The 24157-nt window shown below is 42.5% G+C and overlaps 1 long non-coding RNA gene across 1 annotated transcript; it reads left to right on the plus strand.

Moving 5' to 3' along the window:
- The first annotated feature begins 2326 nt into the window (after positions 1-2326).
- Positions 2327-23953, plus strand: LOC120881745. Its single transcript, XR_005725329.1, has 5 exons — positions 2327-2426; positions 4308-4343; positions 5145-5212; positions 17133-17199; positions 21425-23953. It is a non-coding gene; the product is annotated as an uncharacterized LOC120881745 (long non-coding RNA).
- The last annotated feature ends 204 nt before the right edge of the window (positions 23954-24157 follow it).

Raw genomic sequence — 24157 nt, forward strand, 5'->3', positions numbered from 1 at the left:
GCAGTGATAGCTTAATTTCTTCTTTTCCAGTTTGGATTCCCTTTACTTCTTTTTCTTCTCTGATTGCTGTAGCTAGGACTTCCAGAACTATGTTGAATAAAAATGGTGCGAGTGAACATCTTTGTCTTGTTTCTGATCTTAGAGGGAAGACTTTCAGCTTTTCACCACTGAGTATGATGCTAGCTTTGTCTTAGATGGTAAAGTGTCTGTCTACAATGCGGGAGACCTGGGTTCGATCCCTGGGTTGGGAAGATTCTCTGGAGAAGGAAATGGCAACCCACTCCAGTACTCTTGCCTAGAAAATCCCATGGATGGGGGAGCCTGGTGTCCATAGGGTCACAAAGAGTGGACACGACTGAGCGACTTCACTTTCACTTTCACTTTGTCTTATAGTGTAATCTGAAGTCGGGGATCCTGAGTCTTCCAGCTCTGTTTTTCTTTTTCAAGGTTGCTATGGCTATTCAGAGTCTATTGTGTCTCCATACAAATTTTGAGACTTTTTGTTTTAGTTCTGTGAAAAATGTAGGTCTGTCTATATGGCCTTTATTATGCTGAGGTATATACCGTCTATGCCCACTTTCTGGAGAGTTTTTTTAGTCATAAACGGGTGGTGAATTTTGTCAAAAGCTTTTTCTGCATCTATTGAGATGATCATGTGGTTTTTATTCTTCAGTTTGTTGATGTGGTTGATTTGATTTGATTGATTGATTTGCAAATGTTGAAAAATCCTTGCATCCCTATGATGAATCCTACTTCATCAGGGTGGGTATATGATCCTTTTAATGTATTGCTGGATATGGATTGCTAGTATTTTGTTTACGATTTTTGCATCTATGTCCATCATTGATATTGGCCTGTGATTTCCTTTTTTTTTTTTTATGGTATCTTTGTCTGGTTTTGGTATCATAGTGATGGTGGCCTCATAAAATGAGTTTGGAAATTTTCCTTCATCTGCAACTTTTTGAAACAGTTTCAGGAGGACAGGTGTTAACTCTTCTCTAAATGTTTGATAAAATTTGCCTGTGAGGCTGTCAGGTCCTGGACTTTTGTTTGTTAGGAGGCCTTTAATCATGGTATCAATTTCAGCACTTTCATATTTTCTATTTCTTCCTGGTTCAGTCTAGGGAGACTGTACCTTTCTACCCCCAGTATTTTGAATGTGGTGAGACTCAATACATGTTTGAGGGATGAATGAATGGTTTTTCTCTCTCTTCTTTTACTGTAGTAAAATATGCACAACATAAAATGCATCATTTTAACTATCTTAAGTGAACAGTTCACTGTCATTAAGTATATTCACATTGTTGTGCATGGTTCTTTTTTAATAACCCAAGGAATATATGTTAATTATAGAAAAGTTATTAAATAGATAATCAAAAAGAAAAATGATCTAAACATCCCTCAAATTTGCCATCCATAGAAAACCCAGACATAATTATTCCTAACATTTTGGTAAATATCCTTTTAGTTTTATTTATGTATACTTATTCCTAGCCATATAAGATATAAAAATGATCATATTATATATACTGTATAGTAACCCACCCTCTTTTTCTTAACATGTAGTTAATATTTTCCATGTTAATAATAGATAAGTGGGTTGTTTTTGATCTGGTTATATTTCATCCACTATTTTTGCAATATGTACCTCCAGTAACCAAGAAGGTGGGTGGGGAGCATGGTTACAGGGCTAAGGATACGAACAAATTCTGTGCATTAATTTTTTTCTCTGAGCACAGTGGACAGCAACACTGATTTAGAGCCTGGATTTAGAGCTGTGCTGCTATTTGTAATTTGGTGATCGCAGAAAGGTTTAGGCATCTTTTGCTAACGCCCATCTTTAGGTCAGTGGTCTAGTGACAACACTGCACCAAGGGACAGGGACCAGACAAGAATAATCTCTGTCATTTGACTAGAATGTCTTTGGAATTTGAAATCTTCCCAGGGAGAACTTGTTATTGAATGCCTGCCTTGCCTTTATTGGGGAAAACGCATGCATCTTGAACAATAAAATGGTAATGCTCACCACCAGAGACCAGACCCTGTGAATGTTCTCTGATGCCTAGTAGGACCACTGCAGAGAAAAATATTAATGAGACTGTTGCTAGGAGATGGGAGAGCCAAAGACCATGGCTTGGTAGGGGTTTCACTGGAAAGCAAGGCAATTTAGGTATGTTTTAGATCAGCGGCTTCACTGTTAAATTCTGCCCTTTGTTGAGCATGGGCTTTTTAGCATGTAATGCTTAATATGATTTTATGTTTGGAGAGAAATTTTGAGGATAATGCCAAGGCATTTTTTTCCTTTCCCTCCAGCTAATCCCTGCTTCACAGCACAGCTCATTTTCCAGCAGCCGCTGCGGCTCTTCCCCCCACCCTTTCAGTGCGACAACCTCTGAGCTGGTGGAGAGGCAGAGCGAAGGCAGCTGGTAAGTAGCGGAGAAATCTTTTATAACATAGATATCCGAAACGTTTTTTTTTTTTTAATAGCAAGCGACATATTTTGATGGATCAAAATAATACAGAACTGTGGAGGAATTTCTGATTTTAATCTATGCATTGAGAAAATGGCTTAATTCAATTCTAAACATTCCACGGTCACTTTTCTAGTTTAAAGCTCGTTTCTGAAAAAGTGAATGAATTTTTAGAAGGAGGTATAGAAACTTCCCTCTTGTGATTCTGGTTAAGATAGTACCTCAAAGAGGACTCGATGAAGATGTTATTGAAATAAGAAATTGCATTTGGAATGCTATGGCAGCTTTAGGATGTTTGCATTAGATGTGATGAAATGGATGACGATTCATAATGTTCTAAGATCTGATTTCCTTTCACGGTATGGAGAGAGCATGAGAAAAATGTTATTTTGCAATGAAGAAGAGAATACCATGCCTCATTTTTTTAAATTAAGAAAATCATGTGACTGGATGTCTGTACAGGAGAGAAAATGAGAAGGAGGGCACCCTGTAATGTTCAGATTAATTGCTTCACATGAGAGATGAACGTGTGTTGAATGAGAAAGATTTAAATCTGGTTTTAGGATGAAACATCATGAAAGAGAAATAATGACTATTGTGACTGTGCCTTTATTTGGAAAATAATTAATTTGTATTTGTGGACATCAATTTCTACAGTGAAGACAATATGATCAGTGCTTCTTTCTTGGGAAAAGGATGTGAAAAAAAAGCAGATTCCTATTAACAAAGCTTTTATATTTATTTCTGAATTGTGCCTGAAAATGTTTACGCTTTAGTGTCTCCTTGTCCCTGGAAATTGCTTTCATACATACGTTTCTGCAAGAAAAAAAGAAAAAAAAAGCAGAAGTGCTGGGTCTTTTATTTCTCTGAAATTCAGATTGCTTTGTCAATAGGAAGCAAAGGAGGGAAAAAGATAGATAAGTAAATTTTTTTGAGTTAGATGCCAAAATTAGCAGTCAGGGAGGAAAAGATAAGAATGAAATAGCTTTAAATAAAGTTGATAAGAGGGGCCATTTTTTCCAAGCTGAAAATGTCTGCTGGTGGCATGTTTTGCAGGAGGTGGTGGGGAGAGTGTGATGAAGCAATAGGAGGGAGGGGGGCTTCGAACAGAGCACTGCGGCAAAGAGGATGACTGACACATCCAGGGACACGTGACCATCCTCTGCTGTAGTGAAGAAAATTTTCCAGGAGTCCATCTTGTATAAGAAATTGTGTACCTACTAACATATAAATACTACTATAATCTTTACATAACACATCTTGAGTTTATCTGGTTTGCTCCACCGTTGATAAACATGGGCAGATTTACTCTTTGCTTTTTATTGTCTCTAATCCCAGACTTTCTTTTCCATACTCTCATCCCTTTTATAGCCCTTATTAAAATCAATATCTTATTAAAATATCTTGCCATCTTTCCCCTTTATTATAAAAATTCACATATTTGTTGTAGAAAATTGGGGAAAACCTAAAGATGCCTATACAAATTACCCATAATCCTATAACCAAGAGCTAATTGCTGTTAATATAGTCAGTCCCTCTTCTCTGAAACATGCAAATCTATGCATAAAATATGTATTTATATATAAAATGAAGATCCTACACACATATCCTTTTCAATCTGCTTTAATCACTAAGCAATATATTGAGAGAAATTCTCCATATTTTAAAATATCCCACAAGAATGCGATGTTTTGTGGATGCTTAATTTTCGATCATATAAGTGTTCCACTAAATGTCCAATTATTGAAAGTTTCTACATGCAATTTTTGCTGTTATAATTTAAGGAATATTTTTCCATATAAACCTCAGTGAGCTTTTTTTTTTTTTTTCTCCTAGGATAAATTCATAGCTGTGAAAGTCCTGGATCAAATGGTATGAACCAGTTTAAGGTTTCTCCCCTACCCCGCCAACCCCATACAATATCACCTCATTGATTTATCATATGTGGTAAAAGCATTATTTTCCAGTTTATTTGCCTATTTACGTTTTATCATTTATGGTGAGTTTTCTTAAACGTGTTGTAGCTTTACATTTTTAGACATCCATAACTATCAAGCTTTGATTTTGTGATTTCTTTTATGAGTATATTCACCTGCATTTTTCCTAGTCATTTACTTGTTTCATTCTTTGCAATTAACTCTAATTCATCTAGAATTCATTTTGGCATATGATATGAAGTAGATCTAATTTTGTGTTTTTTCCAAATAGGTCACCAATTGTTTCAGCATCATTTATTGAATAATCCAACCTTCTTCCACTGATTTGAGATGGCAAGAACTGTCCTCCCACTAGATAGGGTGTAGCTTTCCACAGGTCGGCCATTTTCTCTCTACCCAAGAAGGTTACATCCAACAATAGCACTGGTACCTTCTTGCAGCTTCTGACAGCTTTCTATACTATAGCCATGGTTGCTGATGCCTTTCACAAATTCAGGGCACACACAGTTTAGGGCAGTGGTTTTCAAACAGGATTTAAACATTTTAAATAGTCAAAAAATTATCTGAGATGCGTTTTACAAGTGAAAATCGAGGAATCCTGATATATTAAACCACTGTTTCAGATGTGCTATTCCTCCTAGACACAGCTGACAGCCTAATTGTGTAGTCAAACAATACTCCTGGGGTTAGTGTTATTCCTAAAGTTCCTCCTTCAACCTCTTTTTCTACTCTTCAGGTACTCGGAGAATTAAAGCTGACTGGACTCAGTTCCTGGAATTTTCTAGAATGGTAGAAGTGGAAAATGTAAGAAATGTATAAGGAACAAAAATAAATAATGTTTGCAGCCTGTTGCTGGCGGTAGTCTGATCTAGGGATTTAAAGGAGGCAGGATGAATCCCAATCCATGCCACCACTGCCACCATCTCTTATAGAGAGGGACATACCCCTGTGATTCGCCTCTTTTTACTGCAGGTGAAAGGCTCAAGCATAAACCACGGAGTCTTTTAGTGGGTGGTGGGTTAAATGTTTCTCAAAGAAATATTTGACTATTAAAATCACCTGCCACCCACTGTTGACCCTTGCCACCCCCACTCCCAACACAGTTTTTTTTTCTCTATTGACTTCTGACTTGCTTCTAGCCTTTACTGATTCAGGAAGGAAAAAGGGGGGCTTGGGTGGAAGGATGCCTTGCCTGACCTTACTGCAAGGGGCTCCTTTGGCTCACAGCCGCAGCCCCAATCATTTCTAGATTTGCTGTATTATGCTATGATTTGTTTGTGACTGGAGGTTGGTTTCCATGGCAACGGCAGCTCACCAGGGCATGCGCATTCGCTTTTCCGCAGTGGCAGAATGCGGCTGTGGAGGCGAGGGAGGGGTCATGGGGGCTCCAGACGCTGAAGGTGTTATTTTGCTGTCCTGATGTCAGTTCTTCTGGGCTGAAATGCCACCATTATGGTATACAGAGCACTGAATTTTTTTTTAATCCTCGGAAGGCTTTGAGCCACTCCCTTTTTCTTCCTTCTATATTACCTGCTCTCAGTATGTCCACCAGAGATCACGAAGTCTTCCCAATCTTTGAAGCCACTCACCCACAAGAGGATATTATGCCTCAGGGCCCCCAGGGGATTCATAATGGTGTGGGCACAAGTAACAGACTGCCTTGTTTCAAACCTTCACCGGTGGCTAGTTGCATGTACCTGTGTACAATTTTACTTAATCTCTCTGTGCCTCAATTTCCTCAGATGGAAAATGGGGGTAATAATAGCACCTTTAGAACAGTGTCCAGTAATGATAATCAGTGTATAAGTGTTGGCTAGTATTCTTTGTAGATATTAAAGGAGACTTACCCTGAAACAGACTTGTGCTGCAATGTACAAACTCACCCTCTAATGTCCGGTGGCCAAACAGCACAAGCCCGGCAGTTACCCCTACAGCACAAAGACTCTTCGCTTTGCATGCGGAGAAGCACCAGGGCCACAAACGTGCCCCACAGCACACATTTCACTACATCACCCAGCCTCACCCAGAGGCACACATATCCTACCTGCAGCCAAAAGTCTCACTAAAGCATGCAGATCTGTGTTCCCTGTGACACAGAGAGACTCTATCCCAGACACAGAGACCATCACAGCCCCTCTGACTGTCCCCACGTCACACAGAGCCTTTCCCTGGCACACGTAGCCCACAGAACACAGATTCTTCCAAAACCAAGCATCTTCTCAAGGCTCGAAGACTCACTCCAGAGGTCACAGACGTGCCCTCCTACCCACCAATATGCCCCACAACACAACACTCTCACCACACAGCAGGGACTCAGTCCATGGCACATAGGCACCCCATGGAACAAAGGCTGTCCCCACAGCACCCAGATTTCTCTGATGCCCCACCCACTAAACCCATAGCTGAGGTCCTCTGCAGGGCGCAGACTCTACTTGCATCTCCCTGACCCAGCACACGGACTCCCACCAAGGGAGAGGACTTTTCCTGGAGCACAGAGACAACCCGCAGAGCATGCAGGCCCTCCTCCGGGCACAGGACCTCGCCCCCGTCCCAGGCACACAGCCTCCCCCATCCCAGAACACAGTTCACCACACAGCTTGAAAACCCGCACAGAGAGACACAGACTCCACTCACAGGCAAACTCCACAGCATGCAGACAAGCAGCACAGGACCCAAGCCTGCCTCTACGGACACGGACGTGGCCTGCAGGACACAGACACGACTCAGATCACACAGACTCACCCCGTGAAACACAGCCCACCGGCCCCCCGCCCCGGCGGCTGACCGCACACGGAGTCTCCCGGACACACACAGATTCTCCTTTTGGCTGAAAGATGCTCCCCACAGCACACAGTATACTGTCTCCAGTATCTAGGCTCACCCCACAAACCCAGCTGTCTCCCCAGGAACCAGGCCCTCCCCTCGGGCACACAGACCCTCTCCAACCCAGCAGACTGGCCCCAGGACACACAGCCTCTCGATGGGACACAGTCATGTCCACAGCACAAGGACGTGCCCTCACCACCTAGACCCTCCCCACAGCTCCAAGACTCAGCCCACAGCACCAAGATTAAATCCAGAGCACAGACTCACCCCACTGCACTTGGACAAGCTCACCCCATCACAGAGAGATGCAAAGACCATCTTAACATGTATCTCCCACCCCCTCGGACTATGGCACAACGTACCATCTTTCCCTCCAATGCACCAGTTGACTCCACAACAAATACAGTCACCACACAATGCCAACACTCACCCTATGGCACCCTTATGTGCCCTACAGCATCCAGAGCTCCTCCAAATATACACTTCTCCATAAGGCACACTGTGGCCTTGGATCAAGAAAGCCCCTGTCAAATTCTTTAGACACACTCTGTGATACATAGACACACCTCACAACTCATAGCACTACTTCCCAGTGTGCAAACTGGCCCTACAGCACACGGGCTTGTTCCACAACAGACACGCTCATGCCATGGCAGCACCTAACTTTTCCCTGAAATGTTCAGATTCGCCCCTCAGTGCACAGTCACCTCACAACCTTGATACAACCTATGACAAAGTACAACCCTGCACTCAATGATGCACAGAGTCATGTCACGGGACACACTTGTCATGCAGATTCACTTCACCCAAACCGCACACCTTAGGGTGATTACGCAGTGCACACACACACCCGCAAACACTCACCACCCTTTGCTCTACAACCTCTGGATTCACCCATCACACACAGATGGCTTTCACACAAAAGTCAGCCCAAGGAGGCCCAGAACTTCATCTAGATGCACAGATTCTCCCATCAACACACAGACTTGTTCCATGACACACACAAACACCACAGAACCCTGAGCCTCACCCCAGATACTCAGTCAAGCCTTTCAAGTCATAGATTTGCCCCACGACATAATCACACCCACAAAACTTAGAATTCACAGAAATGCCTGTGAACACATAGATTTCTCCCTCAATGCATAGAATTGCAACACAACACACATTTACCCTAAGATAGAAAACCTATAAAGCACATGAGCCTTCCCCAATATGTAGACACACAACACACACTAATACCTGTGCAATGCCAAGATTTCCATCATAGTTTACAGATGTGCTTTACCAACCCATTGAGCTGCAGCCCTGGCCCTCAACACACACCACTTGTGTAATAGCTAAGCGCAAGGCCTCTGGACCCAGACTACTTGGGTTCCGAATCCAGATTCCACCCCTTTCTAATAGTGCACATTGGGTAAGTATATTTCTCTATTCTTTGGTTTGCTCATTTGTAATACAAAGATAACAGCTGTACCTATTGAAAAGGGTTGTTGTGAGTATTGAATGGATTAGGATACGCTAAGCGCTTAATACAGTGCCTGGCACACAGGAACTGTTTCAGTTGTTAATGTAATTAACAATGTAATTGACAGTAACATTGCTAATGTGAAAAGGGTCAACCCCAGAACAGCTGGGAACATTACAGCACACAGACGCTTTGCCACAACAGCCACATACCCTACAGAGCACGGACAGGATTCTAAACTAGCCTGCTCGCCACACACAGAGCTTCATCACAGTTCAGAAGTGTGCTCTGTGATGCATGGGCTTGCTGCTTAATATACACACTCACCCCCACAGTATCCAGACCCACAACACAACACATGCACACACACATGCATCCTCCAACTCAGCGATGTGCCCTCTGTCACATGAACACACCCTACAATGCACAGATTTTGTCCCATCGTGTGTGGATATAGCACAGAACTATGCTCCTAAGGTCATGCTCCTCAGTGAATAAGTCTTGTGCCTTGATTGTGACTCATCCCACAGCATACAGCATCACCCAGCTTGCCTCACGAGCACAGAGAACACTCCATAATATGTGTCACACCTCCCAGACCCCTCGGGTGCTTACTGTGTAAGCACTCAGCATTGTGTAACACACACCCTCACTCTGCAACACAGTGTCCTCAGCCCAAATGCACACCTGCCTCCAAGGCACCTGCATGCCCCAACAACACAAAGACACTTCCTGTAACATGAGCACAGCTAGGCCCCAGATATGCAGAGATATTGTACACCAACACACACACACACACACACACACACACCCTATGCAGAGGCGTCCTAAACCCCCCCCTCCTCAATTAGCTTCCCAGGTGACACAGTGGTAAAGAATCTGCACACCAATGCAAGAGACACAAGAGACTGGGGTTCGATTCCTGGGTTGGGAAGATCCCCTGGAGTAGGAAATGGCAACCCACTCCAGTGTTCTGGCCTGGAAAATTCCATGGACAGAGGAGCCTGGCGGGCTACAGTCCATAGGGTCACAAACAGTCGGACATGACTGAACAGGTACACATATTCCCTCCTTAATGACCTCGGAAAACCTGCAGACCCCTGCAACATAAACATGTTTCCCACAGCACATGCGGTCCCCTCATCACTCACAGAACTGCGTCACAATTACAGACTTCTCCTACATGACTCAGTCTAGGGCAGCAATACCCATCATCCAGGGACTAGATGTACAACATGTAAACACACCTTTCCAAATTGACACTCCTGCAAACACACAGGATTCTCTGACAGCTCACAAAATTGCATCACCACATACCTGTCCTTTAAAGCAAGAGCTCAGCACAGTGGCCACAGTCAGTGCAGTGGAAAGCCTTGCCACACAGGGCAAAACATTAGCATCTTTGCTTCCAAACTTGATATAAACAATGGCCCCTCTGCACAAGACCCATCCCGAAACTCAAGGAGAAACCTCACACACTTGGATGAATTTCTGCTCTCTGTAGGGGCTCTGCACTCTATACTTATACCACCACGCCGACACAAACCCCATAAGGTCCAGAGATATGCACATCCCCAAACAAAGGGGTGGTGTAGATTGTGGTTAAAACTTACTCTTAGGATTCAGACTGCCTGGCCTCCAAGACCATGTGTATTGTTAACTAATCATGTGCCTTTGGAAAGGAGTCTAATGTCTCTGTGCCTTGTTTTTCTCAGGTATAAATTGGGAGTAATAATGGTACCTACTTATTAGGGCTGTCAAGAAGAATAAATGCGTGACTGCTTCTAACGTGTTTAGAAGAGTGCCTGGCACAGAATTAGTGTACGGATGTTAGCAGATCTGGTTGTTGTTGTTATTGTTGCTTCTACACGTGCAACTGGACCATAATGGTATAACTCGATCTAAAATAATTCAAATAACACACAACATGCAGCCCAGAATCACATCACAGCTCACTCCCACCACCCTTTCCTTACAATTTCCCTATCGACTGCAGTTAGCCCACAACACTGGGAAGCACCTACTGTGCAGAGTCTCTAACACTTAGACGCATCACACAACACACATGCAGTGCACAAACACACCCATGATACACAAACTCATCCATGCAGACACTCATCCCATTGAACTAAATGTACCTTGTCATACACACACACACACACACACACACACACACACACATACGCACACATGGGGTCTACAACACACATACCACAGAGAACTCACTTTAAAATCCCTAGAAACAATCCATAACACATAGACTTCTCTAATGGAGAGCTGATCCATATCGACATGCCTTATAGCATACAGACTTGATTTCGCTGCAGACTCTTCCCACAAAGTAGAGAATGGCATCATGACACACCATCTTGTCCCACTGCACAGTCTAGTCTCCGAAACCCTAGGTGTCTTCCACAGGGTATGGACGTCCACACAACCCACAGCCCCGCCAAAGGAACAGAATTACATCACAGTGCAAGGGCCCCAAACACCTTTACCTGGGTCCACCTAGTCCTCCAATAGATACACAAGGCCCAGAGCCCTCAGATACGACCTGTGACTGGTAATGCAAATGTCCGCCTGCCTAACTCACACTCACATCAGAACATCTGGAGGGAACTTACTGCTGACAGACCACCCCATGCTGCACAGCCATGCCTCACAACATACAGGTATTCGTCTTGAAGTACAGACACAACCCCAACCCACGCAACCCACTCCATAATGCACAGACTGAAACAGTGTAAGGCGTGCTCCACAAACACCTGTCTGCCACGTAGCACTATCTGTCATCACATAGCACCATCATGCCAAGTATAAAGCCCAACAAAGGGACATCCCTGGTGGTCCAGTGGTTAAGACTCTGCACTTCTACCGCAAGGGCATGAGTTCAGTTCCTGGTTAGGGAAGTAACATCCCACATGTCCACAGTGTGGCCTAAAAATGACCCCAACAAAGCACAGGTAAACCCCTCAGTGCATAGACCTGCCTCATAACAAAAGGCATACTGTGCATGGGCTGGGATCACCATGCACACCCTCACTCTACAAACCTTGTTTGCTCCTCAGTCACTCCACAATGAAAACACTAGACCCACAAAAGGCTCACTGCAAAGAGTTTCCCCAGCACACAGGAGGCCCTATAATGTGCTGGTATGCTCCCTTACCTCCCAGGCTTGCCCAACCAAACCGTGCAAGGCATACATTACACACCAGTCTGGACAGATGGTAGAACACCTTATATACAATGCAAACATGCCTGATAACATACTTCGTTCCCTGCAGTGCACAGACTTACCTACAGAGCACACGCTTATCCCCCTACGCAAAGGCACATCCTAGAGCACACAGACATGGGCTGCAACATCCAGGACAATCCCACAATGCCCAGATTCACTTCACAGTACCATTAAACCCCGTATCCTTAATGCAGACAGAAAAGCACAACACACAGACTTGCCTTCAAAACACATAGCTGTACAACAGAATTAGTACAACTGGATGTGGCCTAGAACCAACACGTGGTGCCCAACACATACACACACACCCCACACCTTGCTGGGCAGACACCTGGCTTACAGGGAAAACAGGAGCAGGAACAAAGTACCAAGACCTGTCATGCGCAGCACAAAGGCACACCCTGCAATGCTTATCCACAACCCATTACAAGGACTCACCCCACCACTCTGAGCTCAGCACACAATGTGCAGAATTGCAAAAACCCAACAGGCAGATACAAATACGAAACCCAGACTGTTCTCAGAAAGCACAGAATCGTGTCACAAAGCCCTTATATGCCGCACGGTGCAGTGTCAAGTCACAATGAGGAGACACAACTCATGCCACAAGACTCTTCTTACAATGCAGAAATGTGCCCCAGCACACATCTCTCCTAGATGTTCTCCAAAGACGGTGCCAAAACTCTGCTCACCACTCAGAGACGCACACAAAGGAGCATACAACCAGCCCAAATGGGGCAGATTCCCCAGGTATTGTAGAGGGTCAACACAAGACACACAGATGTGTCACACAACACTCACAGTTGACACAAAACTCACACACATGCATTTGTACACACATGTCCCCCAGCAAAATGAGTGCTCCCCAACACTTGCAGTCAATAACAACACAACCTCCTCTCCCAACAAGGCATGGAATAGCATCTTAGGATACCACCCATTCTATTGAATACAATCTATAGAACCCTCTCACAGTTAACACACTTAGCTCATAATGCAAAGATTTGCTCAAGCAGTGTACACACATGCACTATAACATGAAGAAACACCCTACAATATACTCACACATGCAGGATAATGATTCCTCTCAGAACTCACAGACTTACATTACAGCACATCAGCTCACTGTTCAGGGTACAGATGAGCTTGACACACACTTTTTTCCCACACCACACTAACTCCACAAACTTGTCCCAACTCAGACTTGTCCCAAAACATGCAAATTTGCCCCTTGGAGTCTCAAACTCACAGTGCAACACACAGACTCTAAAAATAATTGCCAAACCACACTAAAATATAAAAGCATGCCCCCATAGAAACACCCTCATTAAGCCCATAGTTGCATTTCAATGGATAGAAAAGAACAACAGCACTCCAACTCGGCTCACAATTCTTTGAGTCACCCCACAATGCACAGAATTGCATCATACTGCACAATCGCAACCAACAACTCACAGATCTACCCCAGAGAACAAACTCGTGCCACCACACACTTAACCACATGACTCCCAAACTTGTACCAAACACTCACACTTAGCCCCAAATACACAAACCCACCCTGCATCAAGCCTAGCATGACACACACACTCATATCTTTCCAGTGCCCATACACACATTAGAATGTACAGGCAACAGTCAAAACTTAAGACACTGCCAAAACAATGGGCAGAATCCAGTCACACCACCGAGCTCTCGCTACATTGGCCAGACTCACATCACAGCAGCCCAAATTACACAAAGTGGGCAGCTTCCCCCATAGCTGTTCTATACATCCTGTATACACCCCACAATCCACACATATGTCCCCAAAGATGTAGACCCCCCCAGAAACACACAGAATTGCATAACAAGTTACAAACGCTTCTCAAAACATGCACTTCATAACAACTGGACTCCTCCACCATATCTGGTCACATCCTCAAATGCAAAGACTCGCTCCCTCCCCCACCAGCAAAGTCTTGTCCAGGAGCTCTAAAATGTGTGACAGAAAACCTACCTGCCCGATAGTACATACACAATTTTACACAACTTCCAAATTCATCTTACAATGCACAGGCTTTCCCCCTACACATGGCGTAAGTCCACAGTGTAGAGACTCATCTACAAAGCAAACAATGAGCCCATTATGCACCGCAACCACCAGATGCCCCCAAACACACAGAATGTGAACCACAACTCCAAAAACCACTCTGCCGTGTGTATATGAGCCTTACAGTGCCTAAACTCTCCCAGAACTCCAAACTCAGCTCTCCACGACCTAGACCAACTGATGATATCACACATGTTCCACGACTTGACTCCCACTGCAGCCCATAGAATAGTATCACCATATAGAGGTTTCTCTCACAATGCAAAAATCCTCCAAAAAAGCCGAGACTTGCTCCTTGAGGCATCCAACATCACTATGACACTTAGATTTGCCTCAGAATCAGTCTTGCACCACAGTACTCACCAAATGTCTCACAATATCTACAATGACCTTATAATGGACAGACTTGCTCCACCATGTCCAGGCTTACTCCACCACACCAAGACATGCCGTATAACCCACAGATAACTTCCACAAAGCTAACTCTCCTGCTAACTGCACAGACTCACTTTACAATATCAACTCACCCAATTTTACCTAATGGTAAAAATAGATTTAAAAAATATCCAGCGTCTTACCACACAACACCCAGACGTGTCTTCCAGCATACAAACTAGCTGCATAATCCCTAGCTGCAGTTAACCTACGATGAGCAAGTGTACCCTGTGACACAGAGGTTTCTCCCACAAACACAAAACTGCATTCTGATACACAGATTCACCCCAGTACGTTCACACACAATTGCTCCGTAAGACAAATACTTACCCCACAAAGAAAACATGTGTCCCCAACCCCCAGAATTGCCCTAGGACACACAGACTTCCCCCACAGGAGGAAGACATGATCCCCATTACAGAGTTGTTCTCCTCACCAGATGTACTTTCCAACACAGCCTTGCCCCACAAGGTACCCTTGACCTACAACCTAGACACAATCTCTAATGTACTTTGTCACCCCTACACCTTAGCAAAACCTCCAGTGAAAAAGTGCATCCTACAGTGTAAAAAACACCTTGCAAATGCAGGGACATGCCCAACAGTTTCAGAATGGGCACATCAGGCTCAGACATCCTCCCCAAAGCAAATTCACTTGGAAACACCTAGAACAAAATCACAACTTACAAGCGCACTCCAGATCAAGTTCTCCCCACAATGCACTGACATGCTCCACAATATTCAGACTTAGCTGCCTGCACAAACTCTCACAATTCAATACATGAGCCACAATACTACAGACAAGCCTCACAGTACACAGTCTTGTTCTACACCGCTGAGAGACACGCCCTATAATGCATAGACTGACCTACCACACAAACGTACCTCACAGAACAAATCTTTATCCAGCATAAAGATCCCAAACTCAAGACATGTTCAGTCATACACTGGCATATGTTACAACACAGAATTACATCATAAAGCAGATATGCCTACAGCACACAGGGTAATCAATGCAAATACACAACCTCCTGCACACCCAGACTCACCCTTAATAATATACACTCTCTTTAAAACACCAGAATATACCCAACACCGCGTCCAGAATCAGTCTAATCATACAGTGTGCAGCACAGACCACGTCTTCCAGAAATAGCATACTATGTAAAGATACAACTTCACTTAGGGAACTGTCCCTCTTTATGAAGCCACATAGATTGCCCGTGAAGCACAGACATATCCTACAGTGCAAAGGTTATCCCTATGACATAACAACTTACTATAGAATCTCCAGAATCAACCCATGACATGTTGTCTTACCCTGTGACTCAAGCATACATCCCACAACACACAGACTGCAGTGTATATACCACAATAGCTAGACATACGCTACATTGTGAGGACATGTTCCTCAGTCCATAGATTTACCTGATGGTACATCCAAAAAAGGCTTCCTCAGTGGCTTAGTGGTAAAGAATCTGCCTTCCAATGCAGGAGATACAAGAGATGTGGGTTCAATCTCTTGGTTGGGAAGATGCCCTGGAGGAAGGCATGGCAAGCCGCTCCAGTATTCTTGCCTGGGAAATCCCATAGACAGAGAAGCCTGGTGAGCTACAGTCGATAGGGTCGCACAGAGTCAGACATGACTGAGTGACTAAACACACACACAAATCCAAAAAATCAGTCATAAAAATCACAATGCTCCGAATCACTCCCACAAAACACACTCACTCCAAACCTCAGACCTCACAGGACCCATAATTCATAGCAATAACCCATAATCCACAGCTTCACCTCACACCCTATAGCTATTCCTCCCTTAATGTAGAGAACATCACAGTGCACATGTGAATCATACCAGTCATGGACTGACACCACGAGAAACTCATAGGCCCTACCATTTACTAACACTCCACATACTTCACACACACTTGCCCTACAACAGCTAGACTCACCTTCCTTCAGACAGACTCAACACACAACATTTAGCCTCACTCCAATTACACAGAGACATGCCACCTAAACTCAGAAACTAGCCCTGGGACACTCAGACTTGTCCCACGGTCCTCACAGAAGAGCCATACTGAGAGACACACGATCCACAGCACACATATTCATCCCACAACGCCCAGCCTGGCCCCGGACTTCACAGATACCCTCATAACACCCAGACTTGCTGCATAATACTCAGAAGGCCTCACAAGAAAAGCAGGGTAGTAAGTGTGTGTCCTCTGGAACATTCAGATTGACTTCATGAGGCATCCATGCTATCACGTTTAAGCCTCATTAACAAGCTGTTACTCTGTAGCACACAAACTGAGGACCTACATGCTCACACAGAATTTTGGCACGTGACTTCATTTCTTTGGCTCTGTATAAGCGTTTGTAAACATGGATGAAATATTTCCTTTTCAGCTGTTCCAAGGATGAAATGAGATAGTTTCAGGAAAGAATCAAGGTTCAGGACACAGGCTTGGGAATGCAGTTGCGCCTGTTCCCAGTCCTGGCTCCAGCACTGGGAACTGGACGCGCTCGATATCATGGAAGTGGTTCAAGGTGGAGCAGAAGGCGGAAAGCTCTCATGTCAGTCAGGCCTGGCTTTGAATTCTGCCTCTGCCACTTATTAGTCATATGGTGCTGATGATGTGCTTTAATTTTCTGATCCTCAGTCTTCATTTGTCAACTGTGGATGATGCTGGTTCCTGCCTCCAAGACTGTTGGACTATATGACACCAGGTATCTTAATCTGCATTTCTAGTCAAAGAGAAGCAGTAAAATGGGGAAGAAGGTTGCAGCAGGTGGGCCCTGCTTAGGCCCATGGGGAGGAGGAAGATAGGTAGGTGCATGCCAGGGTCTCCGACAGAAGGGTCTCTGACGGCATCAGGACTGGAAGATCTGAGCAGCCACCATATTTGGCCTTCAGATTATAAAAGCCTGTGTTATTACACCATAGTTACCGTCTTTAATAATCCACATTTTCCGAAGAAGGCCATCTTTATTGCTTATTTTTGTAGTTATTTCAAGAGCAGGAAGACGATCTTGAGCCCCCTCTGCTGGCCAAACAGTAGAAAGGCAGCTGAAGAAATGAGTAGAAAAGTCTTTCTCCAATAAAGTAGTCACATCAATATACATAACATTCATCACAGATAAGTACCTACACACCAGAACACACACACACGCATAGTGCCACAAATATTCACACTGACATAGACCTACAGGTGTGTCATCATCCCACAGATCATACATTCTTTCAGCCACAGCCAAAGTCGTGTTTGCACGAATATGAGCAAATAACCCAGAGTCCCAACAGGGATCATCTCATGTCTACACAGATACACATATGCATCCACACAGATCCATACAAATGTACACAGTTCTGTATGTAGACACAAGGCACCATGTAGGCAGAAATATACACTCACACTCACATAGGCCCAGAGAAGCATGCAGAGACATATGCCAACCTAGGCATCCATAGGATGTGTTTACTAACTCATAACCTCAAAGTTGCAAAAACACAGATACATACACATACAGACATATGACAACATACAGATGCTTCTAGAGGCTGATGAGGTACCTGTCCATTCTCAGACACTTCAGATGTTTATGCAGAAACATAGACAAACCCACGGAAGCTCACACAGACACATGGGTGTTGGCCTGTCTACACACACACCCATAGACTGCACAGAGCTGTCCATATGCAGACACAGGTGTATGTGTTTTTATTGATACACAGAGACATGGAGACATTTACGCAAACTCTGAAGTATGGAGATTTATTCATAGGTAGATACATGTGTCTTAAATATGTACTTACTATCATTTTCATGCTCACAGGAGCACATGAATCTACACACAGAGGCATAATTGTTATTAAAACATACCTGTGCATACATGTTCCTGCCTGTACATGCAACCTACATGCTCATGCTCACCATGAAAACATATAAACATGCACACATGCATATGTATAGAAATGACTATGGGGATGCACATGGGAATGTTCATGCATGTTGATGTGCACATAGAAACACACAAGCATGCAGGTGTGCACACATACATGCACTTGTACATGGAAACATATCCATGCACACACAGACACAACAGAGAAAATCCATAAAGAAATCTCTGCTGCTGCTGCTGCTAAGTCACTTCAGTCGTGTCCAACTCTGTGTGACCCCATAGACAGCAGCCCACCATGCTCCCCCATCCCTAGGATTCTCCAGGCAAGAATACTGGATTAAGGTGCCATTGCCTTCTCTGAGAAAGAAATCTCTACATGCATATATACACAAAGACAGTGCTCTATACATATAGAGACATATTACTTTTATATAGAGAGATATAAGCATTATATATAGATACAGGGGAGAGAATGAGGCAGGGAAGAGAGAGGGAGATTGATTCATATGCAGAAGTGTATACCTGCAAATATGGGCATATTAGGCACACAGGCCTAGAGACCCACACAGAGGTATACATGGGCAAATACGTCTGCACTCATACACACTCACTTAGATGCACAAGAGGAACATATAAAATCACATTCATGCACAGAATCTCAGTTAGATTCAGAGACACAGGCATGTAGACAGAGACAGAGAAATACATGGTTCACACCCATGTAGACTCACAAAGGTATTGACACCGAAGCTGGTACAGGTACATCTATACAGATTTACACACGTGAACACATTCCACGTGAATGTACAAATGGACATGGAGATCCACAAATATACTGGACAAACACAGAGGCACACGGGAACACAAGCATGCATGTCTTGCACACAGACAGAAAAAGTATGCACCCACACTGGCAGAGCCCAGCACGCCTTCACAAACACACAGTTGCACAGACACGTGTGTGTATTGTCTTATGTATGCATGCAAACAGAAGTGGGCGTAGGTACCACAGAGGCATACACAAACCAAGAGGAACAGAGACATAGCAGAACAAATAGGGAAAATTCCTGTACCCAGAGTCCTCAAATGCACACAGTAACATGAGCATGTGGACACACAGATGCATTCACCCAGAGAGTCATCCAAAGACATTAGTTCTCATGCAGACTCACACACACACATGCGCCCATAGACATGAGGATGGTCACACAGACATACACATCCAACCAGAGGTGGAGGAACAGATGTATGAACACCAAGGCATGCATGTGTGAATAGAGAAGCCCTGAGACACAGATAAAGAGGCTTACAGACAAGAATGTACACATGTAGGCACATAGACTCCCACGCCTACACACACCTATGTCATATACACACAGATACACAGACATGCAGAGGCCCACACAGATGAATATTTGCAAACAGTAAACATGAGGACTAAACATGCCCACACAGGCATGGGTGCTATCTTATACACACGGTCTCTTGTAGAGATATACACACTGAAGACAAGACTTCAACCGCATAGATGCTGACACGCTGCAAAGCCCCTTACAGGCACATGCACACAGAGCTCTATAAATGCACTTGCCTATATGGACACACAAATTCTCATGCAAATGTGCACTCAGATGGCAGGCATCCCCACCCAGAAATACACAGACACAGAAAATCTTCAGCCTATGAAAGCAAGAGACATACACGTATGCATGCATGTGTGCTGTCACTTCAGTTGTGCCCAACTCTTTGCAGCCCCATGGACTGTAGCCCTCCAGGCTCTTCTGTCCATGGGATTCTCCAGGCAAGAATACTGGAGTGGGTTGCCATGTCCTCCTCCAGGGGATCTTCCCAACCCAGGGATCGAACCCTCATCTCTTAAGTCTCCTGCACTGGCAGGTAGGTTCTTTACCATATACATGTAGAAATAGAGACAAACCCACAGGCACACAAATGCATAGATGCACAGAGATGCACCCTCACATGTCAGTATATACACACATTGACTCGTGCTCGTGTGTGCATATGCACAAATGATCTACAAATGTACTTTTATGCCCACCCAACACTAAGTCTAAATGTACATCAAATATAAGAATGTACAGACACTGTCAGTTACATCTGTCAGTGTAAGCATATAGGTGTATCCACAGGCTTAATCATGTTACAGACAGAAACACAGACTTCCACATGCATAGACATAGAGACACATGCAGACTTAAACATATGAAAACCGACTCAACCACATATAAAAGAATGTGACTTTTAGCGTATGTTTTCTTAGCCTCTTCAAGAGAAAATGAAAATTAGTGAGCTCCCTCTGATGGCTAAACTATATAAAGTGATGTGGAAATTACCAGAAATATCTCTGAAAGCTCTGGATTGCACATGTGTTTGTGTGTGTGCACACAGACACTTCCACATTGCACAGAATCATGGACATAAAATCACATAGAAGCACAGAAATATAAATATGAATAGGCAAACATAGAAAGACCCATAGACAGTTATACACACACAACCCCAAAGTATCTCAGAGTGTGATATTTAAGGGTGTGGCTGTTGAACTTGAAAATGAACACAACCAAACCTGCATTTGCATCTCATATCTGGCACTTACTGACTCAACGATTTGGGGCTATTTTCCTGCTTTCTCACCTGTATCCTGGGGGTGATATTAACACCTAACTCTTAGAGCTGTTCGCAGATTCAGTGCAATGAAGGGCTTAACCTCGTGCTTGGAATGTCCCAGAGGCCACTGCTGCTGCTGCTTTTTGATTTTTCTAGAGCTGAAGTACTTAGCTGAATAGGGTTTGAGTTTTGTAGTTAAAGTGCATGGTTATATCAGAGAGATGTATTAGTCAACAATATTTGTAAGTGATATTAATGAAGAATAAATGACCTTCCCAGACAAGGCTATTTCTGAAATTCTCAGAGATGAGAAGGACTTATTACTGTGCTTAGGAAATGGAAACCCCTAAAACAAATATTTCTTGCTATTGTTGTGTTTCGTTGTCACTGTTCTATGTTATTCCTATCCTTTTCCTTTTTGCAGGAGATAGGAAGATTGAGAGGGCTGATGGAAACGGGGAAGAGGGAGTCTTTCGCCACCTAGTGACCATTTTGAGTAAGTACAGTATTTGTGGATTGCTTAGAAATACTCCCTAAAATTTCACCATTGCAAGGTTGTATAACTGCCCTGGTGAATAAGCTGGTATACATCAAGTTATAGTGGTTTCTGCTATACCATAGTCCCCACCCTTATCCACTGTTTCGATTTCCAATGTTTCAGTTACCCGCACTCAACTGTGGTCTGAAAATATTAAATACAAATTTCTAGAAATAAACAATTCATAAGTTTTTAAATTGCACGCCATTTTGAGTAGCATGATGAAATATTGCACCGTCCTGCTCAGTGCCACCCAGGATGTGAAGCATCCCTTAGTCCTGCATATCCCACTCGTTAGTCACTTAGTATCAGATCGACTGTCGAGCTATCACAGCCTTGTGTCCAAGTCACCCTCATTTTGCTTAATAATGACCTCAAAGTACAAGAGTAGTGATGCTGGCAATTCGGTTACACCAAAGAGAAGCCATGAAGTGCTCCTGTAAGTTAAAAGTTCTTGAGTTAATGAAGAAAGAAAACCACATTGTATGCTGAGGTTGCTAAGATTTATGGTAAGAATGCATCTTCTACCCATGAAATTGTGAAAAAGGAAAAAGAAATTGGTGCCAGATTTGCTATTGCATCTCAAACTGTGAAAATTACAGCCACAGTGAGGGATAAGTGCCTAGTTATGATGGAAAAGGCATTTTATTGTACAATAAGATATTTTTGAGAGAAACCACGTCCACGTAACTTTTATTACAGTGTATTTGTTCTATTTTACTATTTTCACTGTTATCATTAATCTCTTACTGTGCTTAATTTATAAATTAAACTTTATCATAGGTGTGTATGTATAGGAGAAAACATAGTCTATATAGGATTGAGTACTATCCACGGTTTCAGGCATCCACTGGCAGTCTTCGAACATATCCCTGGGAATAAAGGTGGAACTCTTCAGAAATTAAAAAGTCATAAAATAAAAAGAAGTCTTTGTTTCTAAAATTCTTTCCTTCACTCACTTTTCCTCTGGGATTTAATGAGACTATGTTTTATAGCGGTGGTTTTCAAACTTGCTAATTATAGGCTGCCTAAAATAATTTTGAGAAACTGTCTACCCTGTCAAACATCTTGAAGTTAGCATCTGAAATTTCTTATCATAAGTTTAATTATTTGTACAGTTATCATTTGCAGCATATTATAAATATTTATACTTTTAATTAATGATTTAATCACATTTTAAATCTGTCCAATGAGCTAAAAATACCTTGCTAATTGGAGAAGGGAGCGGCCACCCACTCCAGTATTCTGGCCTGGAGAATTTTATGGACTGTATAGACCATGGGGTTGCAAAGAGTCGAATGAGTGACTTTCACTTTCACCTTAATCTGTCCAATGAGCTAAAAATATCATGTTAACAAGTCACTCATCATTGTTAATTAAGAGCAAACAAATAAGGAAAAACCATGAACAGTTAGAAATTTTACATGATTTTATTATTTCCTTGAAATTGCCATTCCATTCAACTTCCCTCACAGAATTTATCTTAATGCATTTTATTTTTATGTTCAAAGATCTTTTATTGGTCACCCATACGTCTCTGCAAAAATATAGGTTGAAATGAATTTTCCCATAATGCTAAGCTTCTAAGTACTAAATCTTTTATTATTAAATTATTAGTAGCGCACAGTTTATCAGAAGAGTATAAAATATTACACATTTTGAAAAGTAAAAAATGAAAACTAGAATTTGGTTGGCAATGCTTTTCTTAAGTGAATTTGATTGTTTATTTTTCCCCAAATTAGTTCATGACTTGGAGGATAACTCTTACTTCTAATGAGACAGAGTACAATATTAATTTTATTCCCATAAATAAGGAGAAGGGAATGGAATGAGTCCAAGTCACAGGTCAAAAATCACATGGTGACCAGTCATAAAAAAAGTTTAATGACTTAAACTTTTTAAATTAAAATTTTTTATTTTTAACAGACAATTTGGCTGAGCCTATCTTTAATTGTTTGAAAGAAAAGAAGTCCGAATTATAGAAGAGTTTGTTGCTGAATCATTAATTTTAGTGTTTCTGGGAGGCTTACCAGAATAACCTTATCACCAAGGTTTAGCAAATGACTATTATATATCATTCTTTCATTTTGAGACATTGTTTTTAACTCATTGGACTTATAAAGATTGGGAAAATCAAAATACTTAGATAAGTGTCAGTTAATACAATAATTTTGATAAAATCCCTTTAGTTTATTATTTACACTAAATATGAAACTTTGAGGCTACTGATTTGGATTATTGATTTCACAGAAAACATTTATAATATAACTCAGTTGACAAAGGCAATGTTCATATCAAAATAATCAGCCAAATCAGCTTTATCTTCAGATAAAGTGTCAAATGGAGACATTCATTTTTCAATGGAGAATATAAATTAATATGCATTTTGAGGAACCTTATTTAAACCATGGAGAAATCAATTTGGGGGCACCTCTGGTTAAATATTTTACTAGCAAAGTAAATAGAAGATTAAAATGAGATTTTTATTTATTTCAAAATAAAGAAAATTTAATTTTAATATTTAATAATAATTTAATGATAAAATTTATTAATAAAAATAATTTAATAATAATTTTGTTTCTTATATGTAATTTAAAATTAAATGGTATAATATGTAGC

The sequence above is a fragment of the Oryx dammah genome, unplaced genomic scaffold (genome assembly GCF_014754425.2).
Source record: "Oryx dammah isolate SB20612 unplaced genomic scaffold, SCBI_Odam_1.1 HiC_scaffold_23, whole genome shotgun sequence".
In the NCBI taxonomy this organism is placed as follows: Eukaryota; Metazoa; Chordata; class Mammalia; order Artiodactyla; family Bovidae; genus Oryx; species Oryx dammah.